The sequence below is a fragment of the Odocoileus virginianus genome, chromosome 23 (genome assembly GCF_023699985.2).
Source record: "Odocoileus virginianus isolate 20LAN1187 ecotype Illinois chromosome 23, Ovbor_1.2, whole genome shotgun sequence".
Classification (NCBI taxonomy): Eukaryota; Metazoa; Chordata; class Mammalia; order Artiodactyla; family Cervidae; genus Odocoileus; species Odocoileus virginianus.
In genome coordinates, this window is record NC_069696.1 from 34,138,626 (window position 1) to 34,148,399 (window position 9,774).

Genomic DNA, 9,774 nt, shown 5'->3' on the forward strand with positions numbered 1-9,774 from the left:
ATAAATCTACTCTATTGTCCTTGGTATGTGTACAGGGATATATATTAAAAAACCATATCATTGTTTGGGGCATTATATGTGTTTTTAATTTACATTAGTTAAGCTGAGTGTCATTCTGTTGGATTTTTAAATTAATTATCTCTGATTACCATGAAGTCTATCTATGTTTTTGTATAAACCTGTAATTCATGGCCTCAGTTATACCATAATACATAATAACCTTCTTTGATTTTATTTATCCCTTCTCCTATACTGGGAAATTAGGTTGCCTCCAATTTCCCACTGCCATAAACAGTACTTCAAAAAACATCCTCATGCATATCTCTTCATGGACAAATGTATTTGCTTTCCTGAATTTTATGCTATAACAGGATTAAAGGATCATAGTAAATTAGGAAATATGCCTTTAAAACTGTATTAGTCTTTGGTCTCATCTGTGCATATAGCTTTCTGTTTCTCTACATTCTTTCAAGTTTCTCTATGTTCTTACTTGATATCATTCTACTTTATTATCTTTTACAATCTGGTTGTAAAGCTCTGTTAATTTCCTTGGTTATAAATTGTTATATTTGTTAGCCATTTGAGTTTCTTTTGGGAATAGTTTATTCATATCCTGTGCCCATTTTTCTTTTGGGTTCTTTTCCTTATCTGTATTTTTAAGAACTATGCCAATTTTCAGTTCAGCTCAGTCGCTCAGTCATGTCCGACTCTGCAACCCCATGGACTGCAGCATGCGAGGCTCCCATCTAAAATGTCTAAAATGCCATTTTTAGACATTGTAATTATCTTCTCCAAATCCAAATATGACATCCATCCTTCACCAAAATAGGATATGTTTCTGCTTAAATTACCCAGCCAAAATATGTTTCTGTTGTTTACATATAAGAATTTTTATTAAAACTGAGTCATAACGATATCTTCAAATTCTTTGATGATCAAAAAATACTATTTCCAAGAATCCTTATTCTGATTGATGAACAACATAATGTTTATGTGGTCTTATATACAATAGTCTCTACCTTTCCTTATGTTTCCCATAAGAAAAATCCATAATTCCCTTCTAAATATTCCACATCCTCTACAAAAGTGATTCAAACTAGCAGCACATTATACAGGACCCTTTCTATTTCTCTATATTCTGATGGTTTCACACTTAATCTAGGTAACTGCAATTTGCATAAATTATTTACTTGACTACTATTTTTGATTGAAGAAGAAAATAATCAACTATTATTATCCTTAGGGGGCATATTGGTGGGCTAGGAGTTTGAGACCATTATGTAAGCAAAAAAATATGATTTTAAAGTGTATTATTTCTCCAGAGCCATCTATAAGAAGAGTTAGTAATTATCACAGGTCTTAAAAATGAAATTTGCAAAGAACAATGCTAAATCAGTCAGAAGGCTTGTAATAAAGAGGCACATTGTCTATAGATCATTTTAAAGCAGTCATAAATTGGATTAATTTGGTTTTGTTGTCACCGTATTCTACTAATTGTAATCAAGGGCAATGATGGAATGCCTTTGCTTATCAAAAAAAGACAACTCAAAGAATCCATTTCTTTGATCACTACTGTGACAGAGGTTTTTATAACATCTATAAATGTATTCTAACAGTAGGTTTATTATGTCAACATCAACATGAGCAACTGAGAAATTCTGTTTAATCACAAACTTCATTTTGAGGAAGGGTGAAGGGGAAGATTTATTCACTTTGCAAGAGGCAAACTAAAGCTTCAGAAAAGGGCAAGGAGAACAGAATTCATAGTGTGACGTTAACTTTGTCTCATTTATTGGAACATCTACATGGATGCATTTAATCATGAAAATATATGTATATGTATATGTAAACGTATATGTAGAGCTTCCCTCATAGTTCAGTCAGTAAAGAAACTGCCTGCAATGCAGGAGACCTGGCTTTGATTCCTGGGTCAGGAAGATCCCCTGGAGAAGGAAATGACAACCCACTCCAGTGTTCTTGTCTGGAGAATCCCATGGACAGAGGATCCTGGCAAGCTACAGTCTGGTTGTAAAGCTCTGTTAATTTCCCTGATTATAAATTGTTTACTTGCTATATTTGTTATCCATTTGGAGTTTCTTTTGGGAATAGTTTATTCATATCCTGTGCCCATTTTTCTTTTGACTTCATGAGGTCACAAGAGTCAGACACATTTAAGCATGAAAAAAAAAAAATATATATATATATATATACATATGTATATGTAATTTTCATCAAGTATGAATCAGTCTACAAAGTCAGGTGTTCATTCATGTATTAAAAAGTGTTGTATCACCTGCCATTCCTTAAGTACTATTCTGTTCTGCAGGCTTAGAATATGCAATACAGAAGTGTGACAAGCAGATATTCCTATTTCTTTATTGAGCTTCCTAAATCTGACATAAACACTCCCATCTAGCAGAGATTTCGATTTCCAATGACACAGCAGCATAGACCTATAGTGAGGAAGGAAATGTTTTCCTTTATTGCCTAAAAACTACTACCTAACGATCTTCCCTGTCAACATCATGGTCCCTTACCAAGCAGAGCAGATTTCAGTTCTGTGCTCATCCACCTGAGGGCCTCTCAGAAAAACAGAGGAACCACATTATCTTTCCACAGCTGTTTCCTTTCTAAACCCAAGAGGGACTTCAGTTTCAGTATTCTTGTAAGGATTCAAATCAGTTTTTTCATTTTTTTTGTGAGAGGAGGAGAAGGCAGAAGCAGCAGTCACAAGTGAAAAGACAAAGGTGAATTTTTCCAGTTACACATAGAGACACACATGATTTGTACTGAGGGAAGAACAGAAGAACAGAGAAGATTTCTGATACAATAGGCTCTTATCCTATTCGTGGTAACTGAGACAAAATTATAAGGACATTTATCACTTAAAAATTCATACTTGATACATTCATTTAATAAAGTATTGATACCAACCAATGTTCTTGGCCTTCCCCAGTTACTAGAAATTGATAAAAGGCCAGTCAAGAAATTCAGACAAAGCTTTACTGGGTCTCCTGTGGCTGCAGGAGGGAGGGAAAACATGTAAGCTTCACTTGCTTGTTCCCTGGGTGGAAATTGGTGAGTTGGTTGCTTATATGGAATGAGGGGTTGGACTGGAGGGGTAGCTTATGTGTTTGGCCCACCTCTTTGGTGGTGGTGTGTGCAGGGGGCATGAGCAGTACCCTGCTTTTGTTCCCAACACCCTGTTTTCATTCCCACAGTTGGGGGGTTTTGACTTTTTGCATCTTCTTGTCCAGAATTTGCCCCAACTGAACACACACACAGGAATTTTTAATCTCTTATAGTTTCTCTGTATTTTGTTGCTGGAAAAGAAGTTTGTCCAGGTGCAAGCATTGAAGCATTGCAGCAAAGGTTCCCAGCTTGTCTCAATATTACCATTATAACATACAAAGAATGGAAATCACCTTAACTGAACACTGAAGGTTGGCTATTGATTTTTTTCTGCCAAACCGGAAAGACTCTCATAGCTTGATTCAGTTGCAATACCAAAGGATATGGTTTTGAAGTGCTTAAAAAAAAAAAAGATGCAAAATAAGAAAACGATGCAAGCTATTGACGACAATTAGCTAAACCTTACAAAGGTGATCTTTGTTAGCACTTTCAGTGCTTCATGTCCCAGGACTGAAGAGCTCTGCAGAAAGATGCCTTTGTGATTAAAGTGACACTGATTGGGACACTCAGAAAGGCTTATCTCCAAATTCTGCCATGTTATGATCCTTTCAAATTGTGAGATAACTTGGACAATTCTGGACCATACAGGATCCAACAAGAGTGTTATGTTATGCTTAATATTATTACTACTGTACTCTTTCAGGCGGCTTTAAGTGATTTAAGTTACATCCACCGAAATTGCATGAAAATAGCAAAGTAGTGTCAACCACCAATGATTACCCAAAATATTGATCAAAGTCAAAGAAAAATAGCAGAGAATGAGGAGGAGTGTGTCCCCGTTTTCTCAGGGGCAGTGATTGCCATTGCTGTTGTTTAGTTGCTAAGACATGTCCTGCTCTTTTGCGACCCCATGGACTGTAGCCTGCCAGGCTCTTCTGTCCATTGGACTTCCCAAGCAAGAATACTGGTGTGGGTTGCCATTTCCTTATCCAGGGGATCTTCCCAACCCAGGGATCAAATCCACATCTCCTGCATCTGCAGGTAGATTTTTTACCACTGAGCTGCCAGGGATTGCCATACTTATAAGTGAAAACCATTGGCAAGTGACCATTTTAATTTACTGGACACCAAGAGGTGACATGACCCAACACCTTTCCACCATATTAAAGGAGCCATAATTTCTCTATTCATTAAAAAATATTTTGTTGTAGATTTGAAGCACACCCATAATCAGTAAGAAGTAGAGGACTTCCAATAACAGGAAATTCTACATACATATTGGAAATAAAGTTGAATAGTTCTTCAATAATATCTCTTCTGTGATCCATTTTAAACAGAATATCATGAGTGACATCAAGATTTCAGGAAACGTGAATAAGTCATTAGAGAAAGTAAATCTTTTAGGAGACCTGTGATGGTAAATTTATATGTCAATTTAACTGAGTCATGAGGTATCCAGATATTTGGTCAAACATCATCCTGGATGTGTCTCTGAGTGTGTGCTGAATGAAGTTAACATTTAAGCTGGTTGACTGAGAATAGTAGATCGCTCTTCCTAATGTAGGTGTGTACGTGCTAAACTGCTTTCAGTCGTGTCTGACTCTGCAACCCTGTGAACTGTAGCCCACCAGGCTTCTCTGTCCATGGGATCCTCCAGGCAAGAATATTGGAGTGGGTTCCCATTTCCTTCTCCAGGGTATCTTCCCAACCCAGGAATCAAACCCTTATCTATTACATCTCCTGTATTAGCAAAGCAATTCTTTACCACCAGCTCCAGCTAAAGACGATTTTCTCCTACCTGACTGGCTTTGAATTGGAGCATCAACTCTTTCCTGCCTTCAGACTTGAACTAAAACATCAGTTATTCCTGGGTCTCAAGCCTCCTGGCCTTTGTGCTAGAAGTGAACCATCTGCTCTCCTGGCTCTCAGGCTTTTAGACTAGGACTGGAACTCTCCATAAGTGCTCCTCCATCTCTAGCTTGCCAATCCACCGTGAAGATCTTGAGACACCCGCCTCTATAAGTGCATGTTATTTTCCTCATAATAAATAAATGAATGCATACATACATAAGTAAACAAATACACACACATGCATGTACACAGATCCTACTAATTCTTTTTCTCTGAGAATCCTGACTAATGCAATGTTCGAGGTTGTCTTTCTTCAAGAAATAAAGTTCATGAATTAACTTTACCCTTCTTACTTTCTTTCCATTCTTTCTCCAAATAAGAATATATATATATATATATGTTTTGGAGATAAATGGAGATAAATGGAGATAAATTTTGGAGATATATTCACATTTATCTCCAAAACATTCACTGATCAGTTGATTAGATTTCTGATGGGTACTTTATCTTTTATGAAATATCTGTATGCACTTGGGGATACTTCTGGGTTTTCTATTCTATTTCATTAATCTATGCATATATCCACACCATTCTCTTTTTTAAATTTGTGGGTTTTAAATTGTATCACCACTGTTTCAATAATTGAGATTTTATGAGGGTTAATGTAAGGTGTCTCCCCTCTCCCTTTTATTTTTTTAAAATTTATTTATTTTTAGTTGGAGGACAGTTGCTTTACAATATTGTGTTGGTATCTGCCTTACATCAACTCGAATCAGCCATAGGTATACACATGTCCCCTCCCTCTTAAACCTCCCTCCCATCTCCCATCCATCCCACCCCTCTAGGTTGTCACAGAGTTTACCAGTTTGAGCTGAATATAGCAAATTCCTGCATCATACAGCAATTCCCACTGGCTATCTATTTTACATATGGTAATGCATGTGTTTCCATGCTACTCTCTCAATATGTCCCACCCTCTCCTTCCCCCACTGTGTCCACAAGTCTGTTCTCTATATCTGCATCTCCTGTAAATGCTGGAGATGCCACTGCTGTCCTGTAAATAGATTCATCAGTACCATCTTTCTAGATTCCAAATACATGTGTTAATATACAATATTTGTTTTTCTCTTACTTCACTCTGTATAATAAGCTCTAGATTCTTCCACCTCATTGGAACACCTTATTCCACCACATTAGAGTCAAATGCATTCCTTTTTATGGCTGAGTAATACTCCATTGTATACATGTACCATAGCTTCTCCATCCATTCATCTGTGATGGACACCTAGGCTGCTCCCATGTCCTAGCTATTCCATTTCCCTTTTATTGTTTCTTTTCCCACTTTCTACTGATTTGTTGCTGTTATTTTCTAAATTGATGTATAATTTATATATCATGACATACATAGCTCTTAAATGCTTAACCTAATGAATCTTAAAGATTTTATACAGACATGCCTATTTCAACATACAATGTTGTTTTGATTTATTTATTTTGTTTTGTTTGGGGAAGTGATATCCTTCTGTTGTTGAATTTTCCTATCCAAGCACAAAGTATTTCTTTCCATGTGACCAAATCACTTTTTGTGTCATTATATGGAAGCTCACCCACTGAACAGCTGCACTATTTGATGGTATAAGGTCAACTTCCACTATGTTAAATTAGTAAAAACTTGAAGCTTGTCGACTACAGCAGGTAGTCTATACAAACCAATACAGTTGGACTTCATGTCAGGAGTGGGTTGTACTTTGCTGTCTTATTGAGCCTGCATTATATTCGGCTACAAGTTCCTGATATAGTGAAGGCTCTTAACATGCATGTGCTCTTTATTAGCTTCAGTGCATTTCTACAAAGCACCACTAGGTGTCATCTACTAATAATTTTCACTGAGCTGCTGATGTACAGTCTGAAACTGTTTTTCCGTTTCCTTTAGCTGTGCTGGCTGAACTCACAAAAATTTAGACCAAGATTCCACCCTCCTGCTGTCATTACTAAAACACAGACAGATCCACTGGAAAAATGAAAACTGTTTGTTCTTTATTTCTAAAAACATTGTTAAAAAGATCATTCTTCTCAGGAGCACCAAGTGTAGCCTTTATCTTTTTACAAAGATTAATCCAGCACCAGAGACTGGTTGGACTTCCCTGGTGGCTCAGTTGGTAAGGCATCTGCTTAAAATGCGGGAGACCCAGGTTCAATCCCTGGGTTGGGAAGATCTCCTGGAGAAGGAAATGACAACCCACTCCAGTATTCTTGCCTGGAAAATCCCATGGACGGAGGAGCCTGGTAGGCTACAGTCCACGGGGTCGCAAAGAGTCAGACACAACTGAGCGACTTCACTCACGCACTCAGAGACTGGTTGATGATTCATCTGAGAGCTGGTTAAGGACAGATTTCAAAGAGAAAGTTTATTCTCCATACCGCCCTCATCACCCATCCCTGTTCTCTAGCACCACAACACAGCAGTAAAAAAGGCTCGAACACCATCAAGGTCAGCCTTGAAGAAGATAAGTAATTACCAACTGGAGACTGGAGACCTCTTGGAAAGGAATGGCTGAAGTCACATATCCTGATTTTACACACATGCTTGGAGCAAGACATTGGAATTGGCTGAAAATCATCTTAAATGGCTATTGGATAAGCCACCTCATTCCACCTGGCTTCAATATTCCTAAGAGAATAAGTTTGAAGACAAGGAGACCAGATTGAAGGTTGCTGGGGTAGAATAGATAAGAATCAATGGTATCTAGAACTCAGATAGTGGTCATGGGAACCAAGAAAGGGAGATGGATTTTGAGAGGTATAAAAGGAATAAAACATACAAAACTGGGCAGCCGTTTCATGTTTCAGGTGAAAGAGAGGGAGATGTCTGGAAAATATCCACAGTTTCAGAGTCAAAGCAACTGGGTATGATGGTGCCTCTTCCCGAGGTAGGAAAAACTAAAAATGGAAAAAATTGTAGTACAAGGAATATGTTTTCACTTTTTAACATGCTAATTTTGAGATTTCTGAGGGATGGTCAATTGAAAACACTGAATAGTTTAAAATTATTCTGAGAATGAATTTTGGTTAAAGAAGAGAGAGTAGCAACATTTTTACTCTTTTCCACTCCTTCACACCCCACCAAAAACAAACAAAAGAGTTAGAGGGAAAGTAATCTATCTTCAATGAAACATAGAAAAGGATACAACCACAAGCCACATTTAAGAGGCATATCCACCAAATACTTGGTGTCTAGACTAAGAGGAGAGAAGAGAACTCAGAAAGCCAAGCCCTGCTTCCTAGTGTCCAAATTAGGATAACCAATTTCATGTCACCAACACCCTAAAAGTTCCTTTGATTAGAATATTGAGCTCTATGAGTATAAAGAGTGTTTAAAAAATGAAAAAAGAAACAACAGCCCTGTCAGGCGTGTGTATGCTCCTCAGTTCTATCTCGTCACAACAAAGATTTGGAGTGACGGACATTAAAGCCCTTGACGTGTCACAGCTCTTGGGTCTTGGACAAACTGTGTTACAGATCTTAGACAAATCAGTGTTACAGCTCTATTTTATTTAGAAGATAGGAGAATCCATCCTCAAAGCGTGAGGGCATTCCAACCCAAAGACACGAAGAAGAGAGTGGAGGAGTGCGCCAGCATGCAGGAGAGAGGGAGAGGGAGAGAGAGACAGAGAGAGGAAGAGAGAGAGAGAGAGAGAGAGAGACAGAGAGACAGACAGAGAGAGAGAGGAAGAGAGAGAGAGAGCACACACTCGCGGGGGGGAAAGAGAGCGCGCGCTTTGGCTCCTCCTTTTATATGTTTTTTCCTCCCCCTGGGCCTGCCCTATGCAAATTGAGCTAGCCAGGAGTGCTGTTTGTTCTACTTGAGGTCTTCATTCTGGTCCTCGGACCTTCCTTTGTTCTATTTTTTTGCGGGCTTTTCCCTTCCTTGTCTTAGCCACCACCATTTTGGACTGCAGTTTCCTATTTTAACTACCTAACATTCCCCCCTCAAGAGATGGGAGGCCCAATTCTTTGGGAATAGAGGTCTTTCTGGCTACTTCCTGATGAACTGGGATGGCGAGAGGTATTGGGCCTCCCCCTCTTGCTAGTCTCAGGCCTCAGAGTCCTTACAGCAGGGTCCATCTAAGGGTGAGTGATATTTTCTGTGGTCGGCTGTAGTTTTATCTTTGTTGAACTGGCGCTGCATGTTGTAGCTTGTTGCCCTGAGCAGAGACAAAACATGTTAGACAATTGACCATGCATGGAGCAATCATAAGCAGCATCAGTATGGTGTAACAAGGACTAGTAGGGGCATTAGCCAATTCTAAATTCCCATTGCCAGGCTGGCTCAAGTCCTTCCTTGTTCAGGGATCAGAAGATTAATCTCCTGCCTGTTTTGGAGTACAGTCGTTACCAAGCTGTGTTGGCTCTTTAGAATTAACCTGAGAAATCTTATCCCCAGAAACAAGATTTTGGGGGTGATCATTAGAATGGCACTCATTTGTTGTTCTGAACAGGTATCAGCCATCTCCCAGGGGCTCACAGTGTGTGAGTGTCTTCTTCTGTCTTCCTCCATGGCTTGACTCATGAGTAGTGAATCCAGAAGTCATGTCTTGCTACCTTGACTGCTGTGGGGGTAGAAAGTATTACAGGGTAGGGGCCCTTCCCTGCAGGCAGGAGTTGAGTCTTTGGGGACCCGTCTTTCCAGACTTTAATTAGGACTTGAGTCCATGGAGCATATAGTGGTGACTCCTTAGAATCTTTTGGGTTCTGGTTCATACCCCACAAGCACATATCCTGTTGGAATTT

General features: G+C 38.8%; 1 non-coding gene across 1 annotated transcript; it reads left to right on the plus strand.

Annotated features, from left to right (window-relative positions):
* The first annotated feature begins 7,124 nt into the window (after window positions 1–7,124).
* TRNAF-AAA (transfer RNA phenylalanine (anticodon AAA)) lies at window positions 7,125–7,196 on the plus strand. The gene has a single exon. It is a non-coding gene; the product is annotated as a tRNA-Phe (tRNA).
* Window positions 7,197–9,774: the final 2,578 nt, after the last annotated feature.